This window comes from Grammomys surdaster, unplaced genomic scaffold (assembly GCF_004785775.1).
Source record: "Grammomys surdaster isolate TR1022 unplaced genomic scaffold, NIH_TR_1.0 322, whole genome shotgun sequence".
NCBI lineage: Eukaryota > Metazoa > Chordata > Mammalia > Rodentia > Muridae > Grammomys > Grammomys surdaster.
This window is the reverse complement of record NW_021604741.1, coordinates 998,447-1,011,732: the sequence shown is the minus strand read 5'-3', so window position 1 is coordinate 1,011,732 and position 13,286 is coordinate 998,447. Positions and strand designations below refer to the sequence as shown.

At 42.8% G+C, this 13,286-nt stretch overlaps 1 protein-coding gene across 1 annotated transcript in view; it reads right to left on the bottom strand.

Annotated features, from left to right (window-relative positions):
- Window positions 1–13,286, bottom strand: part of CUNH12orf42 (chromosome unknown C12orf42 homolog) — a 149,322-nt gene that overhangs the window by 126,178 nt on the left and 9,858 nt on the right. The window lies entirely within an intron of this gene.

Sequence of the window (13,286 nt, the reverse complement as noted above, 5' to 3'; positions counted from 1 at the left end):
AGTGAGCACAAATGTGTATGTCACATCTTGCAAAACCTTGAGACGGGGTGAGATTGAATGCAAAGTCACTGACACTTGGCTAGGGTCCTCTAACAAGATTGTGTGCTTAGCATGAGGGAGGACCAGGGCAAAGGCATGATAGGGAGACGCATTCTGAGGCCACTGGAAGTATTTATTTATAATCTATAGTCTATTAAAGATTTGTTGCAGGTCAGGTTAACACCATAAAGTCGATTCTTAACTCCTGTGGGCTTTGGGACGGCCACCAACTGATTTAAAACTTTGCCTTTTATTAACCTCCAGAAAGAAGTAATATGATGTTTTATTGAAAACAAAGTTTTGGCTGGGCGGTGGTGGCACATGCCTTTAATCCCAGCACTTGGGAGGCAAAGGCAAGCGGATCTCTGAGTTCGAGAGTTCGAGGCTAGCCTGGTCTACAGAGTGAGTTCCAGGACAGCCAGGGCTACACAGAGAAACCCTGTCTCAAAAAACAAAACAAAACAAAACAAAAAAAGAAAACAAAGTTTTGTGCTTTATTGAATGAATTATGGTAAGGTTTTATTTTAGACACTTTCATGTACATAAACATGTTGTTTCAAATACACACTTGAAGAAAATGCACAAGTCTGTAATCAATCTAGCCACTTTGCTGAGGCAAGGAAGCCAGGTCTCTTTTCTTCTCAGGCTACATCTCTGTTTCCTTTCTTTGAATGACAATCTCCACAGTCCCCCTGACAGTACACTCCTGCACCGCACTGTCCACTTCAGAGGATAAGCAATATCATGGGTTTAGAGATGAGAGTCAAGAAATTTTAGACTAAGAAGTTGTACAATAGGTTCCCAATTAGAGGAAATCTGCAGGCTGCTTTCCAGACACACGCTACACTAGAAACCATTTCCATAGCACTCACAGATGTGTGGACAGCAGTGGTAGAGTATTCTTGGTGTCTGTGCTTACACTCATGGAAATGGAGCTACCGGGGTATGGCAGAAAGAGTTCTGATGTAAGCTTCTAAGAATACAAAGGCTTGCCTCAACTCTGCATTTCTTTTCTGTGTGATCTCAGAGAAATCATCCAGCTTGCCTGAGCTTTGCTTCTCCACTCCAGAGAACTGAGATTGGAGGGGGATGACTTCATCCACACCCAGTCCTCCATATGATACATTAGAACCTTTCAGACTTTTCCTTTCCACAAAAAGAAAGCTGTTTACAGAACTATCTAGCTTTCTTTCCTCCCAGGGCTGTCGTCAGATGCAAATGTAAATGTATGTGATGGCAGTGGGTATAGCTCAGTGATAGAGCTCTTGGTTAGCATGTGCTAAGGCCCTGGGGTCGATCCCTACAGAGAGGAAGAGAGAGAGAGAGAGAGAGAGAGAGAGAGAGAGAGAGAGAGAGAGAGAGAGAGGTGAAAACTGCAAAGTGCTATGCAAATTTAGGATCTTTGAAAGAGGAATAATCTCATCCTTTAATGTCTTTGGCTTTTCTGCTTAATTTCTTACCCAAGTAGGGGCCGTTGATTTAAGATTCAAATAGGCTAATCTTTGTACAGATCATTTAGAAAGAGTAACTTCCACTTTTGATAAACTGCAGAACACGGACTAAGTCCAGATGAAGAAATATTATCTATGCTCAGAAAATGAAGGACCTCCTAATTTCATGATATATAATAAATTATTTCTTTCTGCCTTTTCTGCCAACCCAAACTAGAATGTGCCCTGAGACCTCACACATAAGGTTGTATGGAGGTTGGAGAGATGGCACCGAGGTTATGAGCACTTAATTGCACTTTCAGAGGGCCAGAGTTCAGTATCCAGCAGCCTCGTCAGAGGGCTCACAACTGCCTGTAACTCCAAATCCAGGGGATTCACACACTGTCTCTGGCTTCCGCAGGCTCCTGTACTCATGGACACATAGCATCACAGACACACAATATCAGTTTTAATACTGCTTATTTAAAGACTAACTGTATAGCAATGTAACCTCAATGTTCCACTCACCATTGAAAGCCCACCCAAAGAGACTGCCCTAACTTTGGTAATTTGATGTCTTTGTTCCTTATGTTCTATTGTCTAGGCAGAGTTATGGGCAAGATTACGACAGTGGCCAAGAGCTGGACCTTTAGAGCCATTGATGGCAAGTTTGAGTTCTGATTATATCACTTGCCATCTACAGGAGACCAGGCAAAAAGGATACATTCTAAGAATCTGAGTTTCCTCTGTATTAAATAAATCATTTGATATCTAGCTGTAGATGAATGTCATGCAACTGGGTCATTGTGAGAAGCAAACAAGAAACAAACGCCATACATAAAAGCTTAACGTGGTACCTGGCACACAGTGAGTGGTTCAAAACTGGTAGCTACAAATTACTGCAGCTGGCCAAGATCCTCAAGTCTCAGCATCACCAAGGCTAAGTCTTTCTCCCTCTTCATCCAACCCTTGCTCTTCTGAGTCTTAACTTTCTTAAATAGCACTTTTATCTGGTAGTTGTGACCACAAGATCCATTATGAAGTCAACTGGATGGAATGGAACTACTGACTATTTAAATGAAGCAGAGTGGAAGTGTAACAGGGTGGAATAAACTAGAATGGAACAGAGTGGAACAAGGTAGAATGGAACAGAGCAGAACATACTAGAACAGAAGGGAAGGGAACTGAACTGAACAGAAAGAAACGGAACAGAAAGAGGTGGAACAGAACGAACAGGAACAGAGCTGAACGGAATGGAATGGAAAGGAATGGAAAGGAGCTCAACAGAATGGTACAGAACAAAACAGAATGGGATGGGGGCAGAAGGAATAGAAAAGAAAAACAGAATACATTAAGATAAAATAGAAAATGTAATGCCCAAGTATGCTGTAGTACTTGTATGTAATGTATGTAATGAGATTTAATAGTTATACTCAATTTAGGTATGAAATGGTATGAAAAACTAAATTTCCTAAAATAAGATGCTATCACAAAAATTCAAAGCCAATCCTAAAATATTCCCTTGGTTGCCTATAACACCTATAGTGTTCCTTCTGAGCAAAAATCCCCTACACTTTCACTGTTTGTGGAATGTTCCTGAGTCTTTTTGTAAAAACCTAAGGATTCAAAAGTCTTAGCAAGCAGGGCATGGTAGCACATGCCTGAAACACCAGCCCTCCGGGGACAAAGGCAGGAAGATCATGAATTAAAGGCCAGTCTTAGCTATACAGTAAGTTCAAGGACACCTGAGATATAGGAGAAAAACAAAGAGCCTTGAGCAGGCATGAGAACAGCCTGAAGGCTTAGCAATAATCAACCTCTAAGATACTTCCTGAGAACCCCATATCCACCTAAGAATTTGGCCTGCGTGTTGCCTCCCCTTGACTATAAGCTAGGAGTAGCACCTGACTTCTACCAAATGAACTCAGCAAAGATAATTGTGTTTAACTTTCAAGGCTTCTTCCCCTCTTTCACACTGGAATAAGCAAGCAGCCATGTGCAGGACCCCAAACCTGGAGAAGGATCCATTATAAAAATAGGTTTGGAAATACCAGTAGGACTAACCCACATCTAGCCCCTCAAAAACTATAGGATATTATGTGCTGTTCTCTGAGGCAGACATTGAATGGAATGAATTAAATTGCAATGGACAGCTAATGGGCTTCTTAAAACTTCAGCTGCAACAGTCAAGCTGACTGACCATGGCAGTGGGGCATGGGGGAGCCAACATGAGGGCATGATTGTGGGAGAGCTGACCCCAAAACTTGTCTGCTGAGCTGTGCCATGGGCAAGGAAGAGATGCCCTCTCCTCCCCTTTCTCTTCACCATCTATGGCAGGCTGGAGAGCTGGCACTGAGGTCATGAGAGCAGGAGCGATGGAGAGCTAGCTCTGCCCCTCACCAGCTGCAGCACTCGGGAGAGTGGACTGTGCACCTCCACCTCAACTAGGAGCACAGTAGAAGTGGCTCTGCTGGCATGGCCATGGGTGAGCCAGCCTCGAAGACATGAGGCCTGGGGAGCTGACTCTACTCTTTGCTGCCTGCAACATTAGGTGAGCTAGCCTGGGGCAATGCAGGAGAGCTAACCCTGGTGGTGAGGGTGCAGGAAAGCTGATGGCCTAACCACCCAGGTCCAGGACTTTGAGTTGGCCTATCCCAACATCTTACTCATCTTTAAACTTCTGGATCACCACAAAGGGGCTGGTCTTACAGATCCAAAGCTGCAGGATCTCCATGACACTGAGTAACAACAGGATACCTGAGAGGAGTCGCAGATGGGAATCCAGTATTGATACGGTAGCTAGATGCCTCAAACCAGACCAGAGACTCACTGCAAAGAACATTTGCAAGTAAAGACGTCTGGACAAAAGGATGTACTGTGGGACACACTGTGACACACTACAGCTTCCACGAGATTTTTTTTTTCCTGTTGTGGAAGAAACTGCAAGGCAGAAAGAGGATACAGAAAGATGAGGAGATGAGTAGGATTGGGGTGCGTGCTATGAAATTCACAAAAAGTTAAATTTAAAAAATCAAGGAAGAAACAAAACAAACTAAAACAAAACCACCTCAGCTGCAGGGCTAAGAGATGACTAAGGCTAAGATGTTTGCTATGTAAGCATGAACATGTAAGTTCAAATCACTGATACCAAAATAATAGATTAGATTAGACAGACAGGCAGTCAGACAGACAGACAGACAGACAGACAGACAATTTAAAGCTATGGTAGTATCCAAGGAGGCAGAAATATGTAGATGCCTATGGCTTGCTGGCCATCCTGACCTGCCCAAACCAGTGAGTTCTAGGTTCAATGAGAGAACCTGTCCCCCAAAAATGAGGTAAACAACAACTGAGAAGAGACAGCCAGTGTCGGCCTCTGGCCTCCACATCTCAGCATGCACACACATGTGCCCCTGCATATGTTCACACATATAAACACACAGCACATCAAATAAATAAGATGCTGGACCCACTGAAACAAGCCTCAATAATATCTGGGAGCTGAGACCAAAAGTTTTGAATTTTTATCAGGGGCCACATTTCCTCTGTGGAACTTTCAGATGCTAGTTCAATTTGGGGGTCGGTCACTCTTTGTCCCACAAAGACTGCTATACGCAAGGGATTCTCTTCTACATGTCCCCCAACAGTCTCTACTGTATTGCCTCATGGGCCTCTTGGGTTTTGGGGGCCTTGGGGCCCAAACACTCTTCATTTGGACAGTTCAAGAGTAGGAGATATGAGGCTCCAAGCCTTAATAAGACCATGACATCGCACTGCCATATATGCTTTAAAATAATATTTGCTTTTTAATGACAGGGAGCTTCATGTATGCTGAGATCAAGTTCTCCCAGTTCTTAACTTCATAACATATTACTGATAAAGTCAATACCCTGCAAATTTTAGCAGATCTGAGTTTGGGTTTGCATTGTGTATTTCAGCAGAGATTCTTCTCTTTATCTCTGTATAAGTATTTAGCCCTCAGCTTGAGCACTCCACTGGAAGTCTAATGTCAAGGGAGGTCCAGAAGACCCTGTAATAAAGGCCACAAAATTAGCATATGAAGGAAGCAGTTGGCAAAGAGGAAGGAACCGAAGCCAACTAGAACTGTCTGGAGCCACTGGCTCAGGCTCAGAGGTGCTCCAGAGTGCCTGAAGGTAACCTGGGGATCATTATAATATTAAAACGCACAGCTCTGGATGGAAATCTGAGAGGCCAGGGAGACGTGTGATGCATGTAGAAATATCATGTGTACAGATAGGGTATGTCTGAAAAGGCCTTGCTGTGCAAATAGCTATGTTTCTAAGCAAGAAATCCCTGTCCAAATCCTTGTTCTGGGACAGAAGAATCTGGAACCCCTCTGGAGGTGCCACCTGACTCTGATATCATCTATACATTAGAAAAGACCTCAAGAAAGCTAGATTCTTTTCTACTTAGACACTGACTGACTTCAAAACAGGTGTAGCTGTTTCAAAAGATAATCTACACCAACACCAAGTTTAACAAAGACAAAATAAGTCACTTTTCATAGCAAATGCCTTGGAAAGCAGCTTACTGCGTTAGGAGAATGAACCCTAATACTTCTAGTCAGTGTATTAAGTAGTTATGCTGAGAACCATTACTACTTAACAAAGTTTGTTACTTTCTGGTTTTATTGTGCCTCCCTTCAATAATTAGATATAATAGACAATACAAAAAGCTAACATTTTCATATTTTCAAAGGCGCCAACTAGGCCATTTGACCTCCATAAGTTTAAAAAGCTATTTATTGTCCAGATTTGCAAGTGTGATTATTTCATCCAGGACGGCAACTGAATAAGTAAAAAACGCCTTAATGCAAATTACCTACAGTTTACAGCCTGCAGTCCCTCCCTGGATCAGAGTTTTAAATTTATCTTACTCTTAATTAAAGGGCAATCTCTTCCATTCTTCAGATTCAAGAGGTTAAGGCACTTGGCAGTGTTCTCCCACTTCTGCCCACACTTCCCAGATTGCCTCGGAGGATCTTGAACAGGTTTGGATATGAGACATCCCCTATGGAAATGGGGAGTGGAGGAGGTGTCAGCTCAAGCACGCTGAGAGAAAATTATCTTGAGATTCCAAATTCAGTTTATGCGTTCTGTAAAGCTAACAGGCGAGTCTTGAGTTGAAACCAAAAGCCCACACTGAAATAAGCCTTTTGAACGATGTTTGTGCTAAGGATGGCAGCACTTTCATGGTAATTCTTTAATGTTCTTGCAAAGCAAGACAGTTTACTTAAATAAGATCCAGTTAACGGCCTGTGGAGGCCACATGGAGGCCTGAGGCTGTCCTATGGCTGCAAGCTCCCACAACCTCTTAAAAAATCAGACCAGAGCTCCCAGCTGCCTTTGTCCTTCTCAGGCCCATCCACCCTCTACAGTCTCAAAGCTAGTCCTCAGTGTGAGAATCACTGTCGGAATCAGAGAAATGGGGGGGGGGGAGTTGCCCACAGGGCAGCATCTACTGGTGTTTGAGTGACTAGAACTGAGGAAGGCATTAGCCTGCCAAGCCTCCTTTTGGACAAGGTACTAACAGGAAGGTGATGTTATGTAAGGCAGTTGTGCATATCATTCCTTTCCTTTCCTGACTGTGAAGATCACACACATAATGCACATTAGAGTTTTAAAAAGCAGAAAGATGAGCTGGAGAAGTGGCTCAGTAGTTCCAAGAACATGATGCTCAGAAGATCTTGTAACTCCAGCCCTAGGGGGTGTCCAATGACCTCTTTTGCCCTCTGTAGGCACATGCAGGATGCACACACACACACACACACACACACACACACACTCACACACACAAAGAGAGAGAAAGAGATACATAGACAAACACATAATGTAGATACAAAGACACACACACAGAGAAACATACACAGACACACATACACACACAGACAGAAAAAGAGAGAGAGATGCACAGACATGTACCCTTTAAAAATAAAATAAATCATTTTTAATAAAAAAGACACCCCTCCCCTAAAGAGTACAAGATTATCTTCAATCAGTCCCAGCCTAGTCTTTCTCTAAGCTTTAATTTTTTGCATATTTAAATTACCTTATGCAAATGATATACAAACATGCTTTTAGAGACCCTTGCTTTTATTGTCCATGTGTACTGTAGGTTACAGAAGGTTCTATTATTGAAAAGTGCAGGTGGTTCCCATTATTGGGTAACGACAAGCAGCACCTCAGTTAAGATCCTTGTACAGAAATCTTGACCTCACAATCTACAACTGTGTTTAAGATAGACTCTCGAAGTGTGTCATCGGTATAGCTAATGCACAAAGTCAACTCAAATGGCTCTTCTGAGGAGCCCAGCAACCAGTCAGTACCTTCAGCAGCAGCATAGGAATGCTCTGTAGTTATTACATACTTCTTCCAACATAGAAAGTTTCATCGGTGGTAATATAGCAGGCACCATTACATATCTAGAGACACTTGTTGTGGCTTAGGATTGTGAAATACACTATGAATATCTCAGGTTTTTTTGTCTATTTGGCCCACGTGCAAAGCCATAAAAATGGGCCACTGGAAAACATAAGGGCCCTCAACGAGAATGCAATTGGCCAAAAGCAAAATTATCTGCCTGGTCCTCTCTCTTCAGTGATGAGCTAAGGACTAAAACCCAAGTCTTTCATTTCTGATCCACTCCAGGGTTCCGAGAGGTTTTCAGTAGGATTAAAACCTGCTTTAAAATGGGGGGTGGACAGAAAGGTGGGAAAGGCATCTGGTAACACTGATGACCCATTGGCCTTTCAAAGTCTTCGCACGTCCCTTGTCAGGCGCTTCTACTACACAGCAATCCTCTGATCTTACCTTTTAGAGGGGAAGAAACATTAAATGTGAGCTTTTCAGGATGAGCTAAAGCAAAGCAGCATTGGGTTTGGTTTGAAGCTATACTAAGAGGCTACCTGAGATCAAAGACAAGAGACTTCTGAGGAGTCTGGGTCTTGCTGAAGTTGTGTGACCAGAGGAGGAGAGTCGTGCTCAAGTACTTCCTGCAATTTCACCCAGAACATTCAAGTCTCTTGTCTCTCAAACCCTACTGTAATTATAGAACTAGGCCTCGAATTCTTCTTAAGGAAAGGAGCCATCTTTGGCCCCTTCCCTTTAACCTGGGGTGACTTCTGGTTGCCATGCACAATAGAATTTTAACATGACATGCTATAACGCCACCCTAAGTGATTAAAGACAATGAAGCTTGCTCCTTGTCTGCTGGGAAGAATTCTTCTCAGAGTCATCAGCCACCACCTGAGAGAGCCCTTTACCTTGAGACCAACAAACTGGGAAGAAGTTTACAGCAAATAAAAAGGCATGGGTAGAAATGTCAGGTGATGGTTTGAAATGAACAGAAGATTTAAAGCAACCCAACTCAGGTGGCAGGCATGAGGGAGGGAGTCTCCATTGACCTCAGTCCAGACCCTACGGGGCAGCAGAAAACCACAGTGGACAACCTTGGCTGAATAACTAACTCACACTGTCATCTGGTGGGTACAAATGGTACGATGCTATTGGACAGATGAATACGCAGACAATTGTCAATGCTTCTTTTTTTCAGTTTGAGAAGCTTATGAGAATTAAAATGTTTTCTGACACCACTACAAGCAACGCTTCCATGCAGCTCCTTACCCTTGAGTGCTAAGAGGAGGAGGAAAGGAAGAAAAGGGCTTGTCAAAGAGTAAAGAGAGAAGAGGAAGCAAACGTAAGACACGGGTCAGAAAACAACATCTATTCAGACACCACAAAGCAGAGTTACAACCACCAATAGGAAAAGCTGCAAATGTCATCCCGTCCCCTTCCTGCTTTCTAGCTCAAGAAGTGTATCTGGTGTATTAGATGCACACAAATGCATACACAATACACATACACCATGGGGCAGGGGCAGACAGACCAGGAATGACTAATCAAAGTCTCTGTGGAAGCTTTCAGAGACTTTTACTGGAAATAAGCTGTACCGTAAAGAACTGGGTGGGTTAATATTGAGATGCAAAATCACCAGTGCGCCAAGAATTTGTCAACCAGAAATATACTTTTAACTTCAATTGAAGCCACCACTTCTAGTTAAGCTTACCCAAAGGAGATAAGATTTCCCCCTCCCCTTTGTTTCTAAAACACCTCATCTCTATAAATCCAGAGAACAAATCTGAGTCAAAACAGATTTCCCCTAAGCCAGGGCTTACAAAGTCAACAGAGATGCCCTTAGATGCTCAAGGCTCTACCTCTGTGGCTGAGGAGGAGGGAAGGTGACTGGATGCATCTGAAACTTCATGAAATGCTAAACATTCGATAGTGGAAGTAGGCAGAGCATAGGTGAAGGTTTAGAGACCTTCAAGATAAACTTTCTCAAGTTTCTCTCCTTCAGAGCAAGTCAAAAGGAGTCTCTGAGGAGTTCAGTCTGTTTGAAGTTTTCATGTGGCCTTTCTGTTTGTGTGAGATTTAGCCAGCACCCTGCAATGGCAAATGTCTCCTCCTTGCCAGTACAATCATGTCGACTCAGAAAAAGCCATCTTCCATTGAGAAGACAATTGTTGTCTATAGAGATGAGAAACAAATGCCCATGACCCGATTCACCTCATCCCAGCAGGCTTTTGCTTTGGCTTCCTCTGAGCAAACACAGCGAAGTCTAGCGCAGTCAATCCTGCTGCCCCACACTGGGCCCCTGCCGTTGTTGCTACTTACTCTTCCTATTAATCTGTCAATGTTCTGGTCAAACATGCGAAACAATATGGTGGGCGCATAGTTAAGCTGCCCATTGCTAAGTAACTTGGGCCAGAGATGGAGAAAATGGAACTCCCCCAAAGATCTAAATGCAATTGCTCAAAAAGGTTCAACAATGCCAGCACATGACTTTTTTTTTCAGAGTGACTCTGATTTAGCACCCCTCTTGCCAAAAAAAGAAAGTGATCCCCACAAACGATTCAGTTCCAGAATCTAAATGCAGATCATGTCACTGTTCCTATCCTCATAGGGTAACACTGTCTGGGCACGTTGTAAAAGAAAGGGGTTGTTAGAAGATGCCTTTGCCCTGAACTGAACAAGCTACTGAGTTTCATTTGACACATACACAGATGAGCTCACGACAGAAATACTCTTTGAACAAGTTAGAAAGTTCAGCATGCTCCGGAAACAAAAACATGTCCTATTTCCAAAATGTAATCCAAATGTAGTCCAACACTGTTTAATACATTTAATAACTTGTTTCTTCACTTCTCTTTCCTGCTAGCCCAGAAGAAGGCTTCAGCTGTGGTTTGAATGTGAAATGTCCCCCAGAGGCTCACAGGTTCCTAGCTGGTGGCACTGTTTTGGGAGGCTTTAGGAAACAAAGCCTTCCCGGTGCAGACAACTAGGCCCAGACCCACCTCCTGTCCAGTCTTTGCTTCCTAACCATGTGACCTAAAAAAAGCACGGTGATCAGCTTGCCTCTCCCCCCGGTTATCATGCAGTCTCTGTCATGTCGGACTGCATCTTCTCAAACTGTTCCTGTTAGCTGCTGCTTTTTAAGTATTTGGTCACAGCAGTATGGAAAGTAGCTAATACCTTCTCAACATAAAGTTTCAAACAGCCACCTCTATTCCACTGGAGTTAGCACAAAAAAATGGAACCTGATGCTCTAGCACTGGTCATAAACCAAAAAACAATCAAATGAAAGCAACAAATGTCTAAGCCGTGCCCTGATTTTAAAAATGCAGCGTGTGTGTTCCCCTGCTGTGGTTTGGTCTGAAAAGGAAGAGTGGCTGACCGATCAAGACTATGTGATGTCAGGACACGGCACAGTGCATTGGCAGAAATATGGTTGAAGTCGGGCTGAGTAGGTCCTAGGTAAATTCTCCGTGTGTGGCTGTTTAGTCGTTGTTTGATTCTTGAGATGTAAATAACTTCTCTGAGATATGTCTGTTCACCTATGTCTAGGTCACATGTTCATCTTGTCAGTCAAGACACTAGGGAACCATGACTGGGCTATATTCTTAGAACTAGAGGAAGCAAAGAAAGTTTCCTAAAATGAGCTTTGGGTGACTGGAATATTCTTGATGGGTAGACAAAACAAGAAATGCTTCATGACTTCATAGAGTGAAAAGATTAAATAGTATATGTGTGTGTATGTATATGTGTATGTATATATGTATACATATGTACATCTGTATATGCATATATGATGTACATATGAATAACTATACGTATGTATATGTGCACATATATATGTGCATGCATGCATATATACATGTATATGTATATATGTGTATATATGTAGGAAGGATTTAGCAGCTGATACACAATAAGTATTCTGTAAGTGGCAGCACAAATTATGGTACTTTTGTCATTATCAAGCTTTGTTCTCAAAAATATCAAGTAATGGGGCTATTTATAAAAGGACATAAAATAGTGCAATTGAGTCCATCACTAACTAGTGTCAGCTTAAATCTAGCTACTAAGGGAATATAATACCATATATATATATATATATATATGGCGGGGGGGACTGAGACTAAGAAGTAGGGACACACTGGGCACATAGTATAATGGTCAAAAGTTACACGTTAAAATGGACATTTTTGTCTTTACTATAAAATAATGTAGGCAGACAACTACTACAAACCTAGACAGGATGAGACACTCTTGACTTGGGACAGCTAAAATGTGGCTTTCAACAACAAAGCTGATATCTCTCTTTAAAAGACAGGCTTCTTCAATTATTTATTTTTATTTGGTGAGCTGGGAATTGAACCCAGGCCCTCTGGAAGAGCAATCAGTGCTCTTAGCCACTGAGCCATCTCATTAAAAAACATTTTATACCAGCTCAGCTCATATCCCCAAACAGCAAAGGTCACTGCTAAAACAGTAAGAGAAGAGAAGCATCTCCCTCCTGTATTTGGAGCTGATTCTGAGAAGCTACTGGTTACAGCATGAACATGTACCCCAGCTTTTTAAAGAGCAGAAAAGAAGTGTGATATTTTGCACACAGGATTCTCTGACATGCACTTTTCTCTCTAGTACTGAGTGGTAGTTCATCCTTACAGAACACTTTGCTGTGCCCCGGCTTACTGAAGAACACAGTATGTTAAGGTACAAAATTACATTGACTCATTCATGCTATGTGTTAAGCATTTGACTAGGTTCTGGGTGGCACACGGAAGCAAAACTGGCCCACTTCTCACCTTCAGCAGGAGATCCAGACAGAGAATGGAAGCTCTTTGGAGAAAAACTGAAATGACAGTGTGAGGTGAGAGGGCACAGGGTGAGTACTAGACACATGGTTCACTGAAGACCCTCTGAGCAGAGATATGAACTGCGTAAGAATGAAAGCCATTGCACACCAAGGAGGAACGGTGGGCACAGAGGGTCAGGCTCAGCAAGATGGCCAGAGCAGAGAAGGCAGAGGAAGCAGGAAGGGAAGCTAGGAGGTTGACTTCAGTCCCTAGCACTCCTCTAGGTACTAACACCCGCTGTCTGAACCTGGTACCTTACTGGCCCAAAGGAACTTGGCAACTGTCAGGTGGGATTCTCCTAGGAGAGCTCAAGAGTCCTTAACTGTTGAAGGGTAAGGCAGAAGAGAGGGAGCAAGGCTACTCAAGAGGGATTCCATCTGTGGCTGCTGACTTTGAGGAGGAGGGAAACCTGTAGGAGTCAAGCTCAAGCAGGGTCAAGAAGCTGGAAAAGATGAAGAAATAGACGGTCTCCAGGAAGGACTGGCACACTGTTATGCCGAGTTGTTTTTTTTTTTTAACCCAAAAGATGTGTTAGATGTCTGACCTCCAGGGATGGAGTGGCCAAAAAAAAAAAAAAAAAAAAAAAAAAAAAAAAAAAA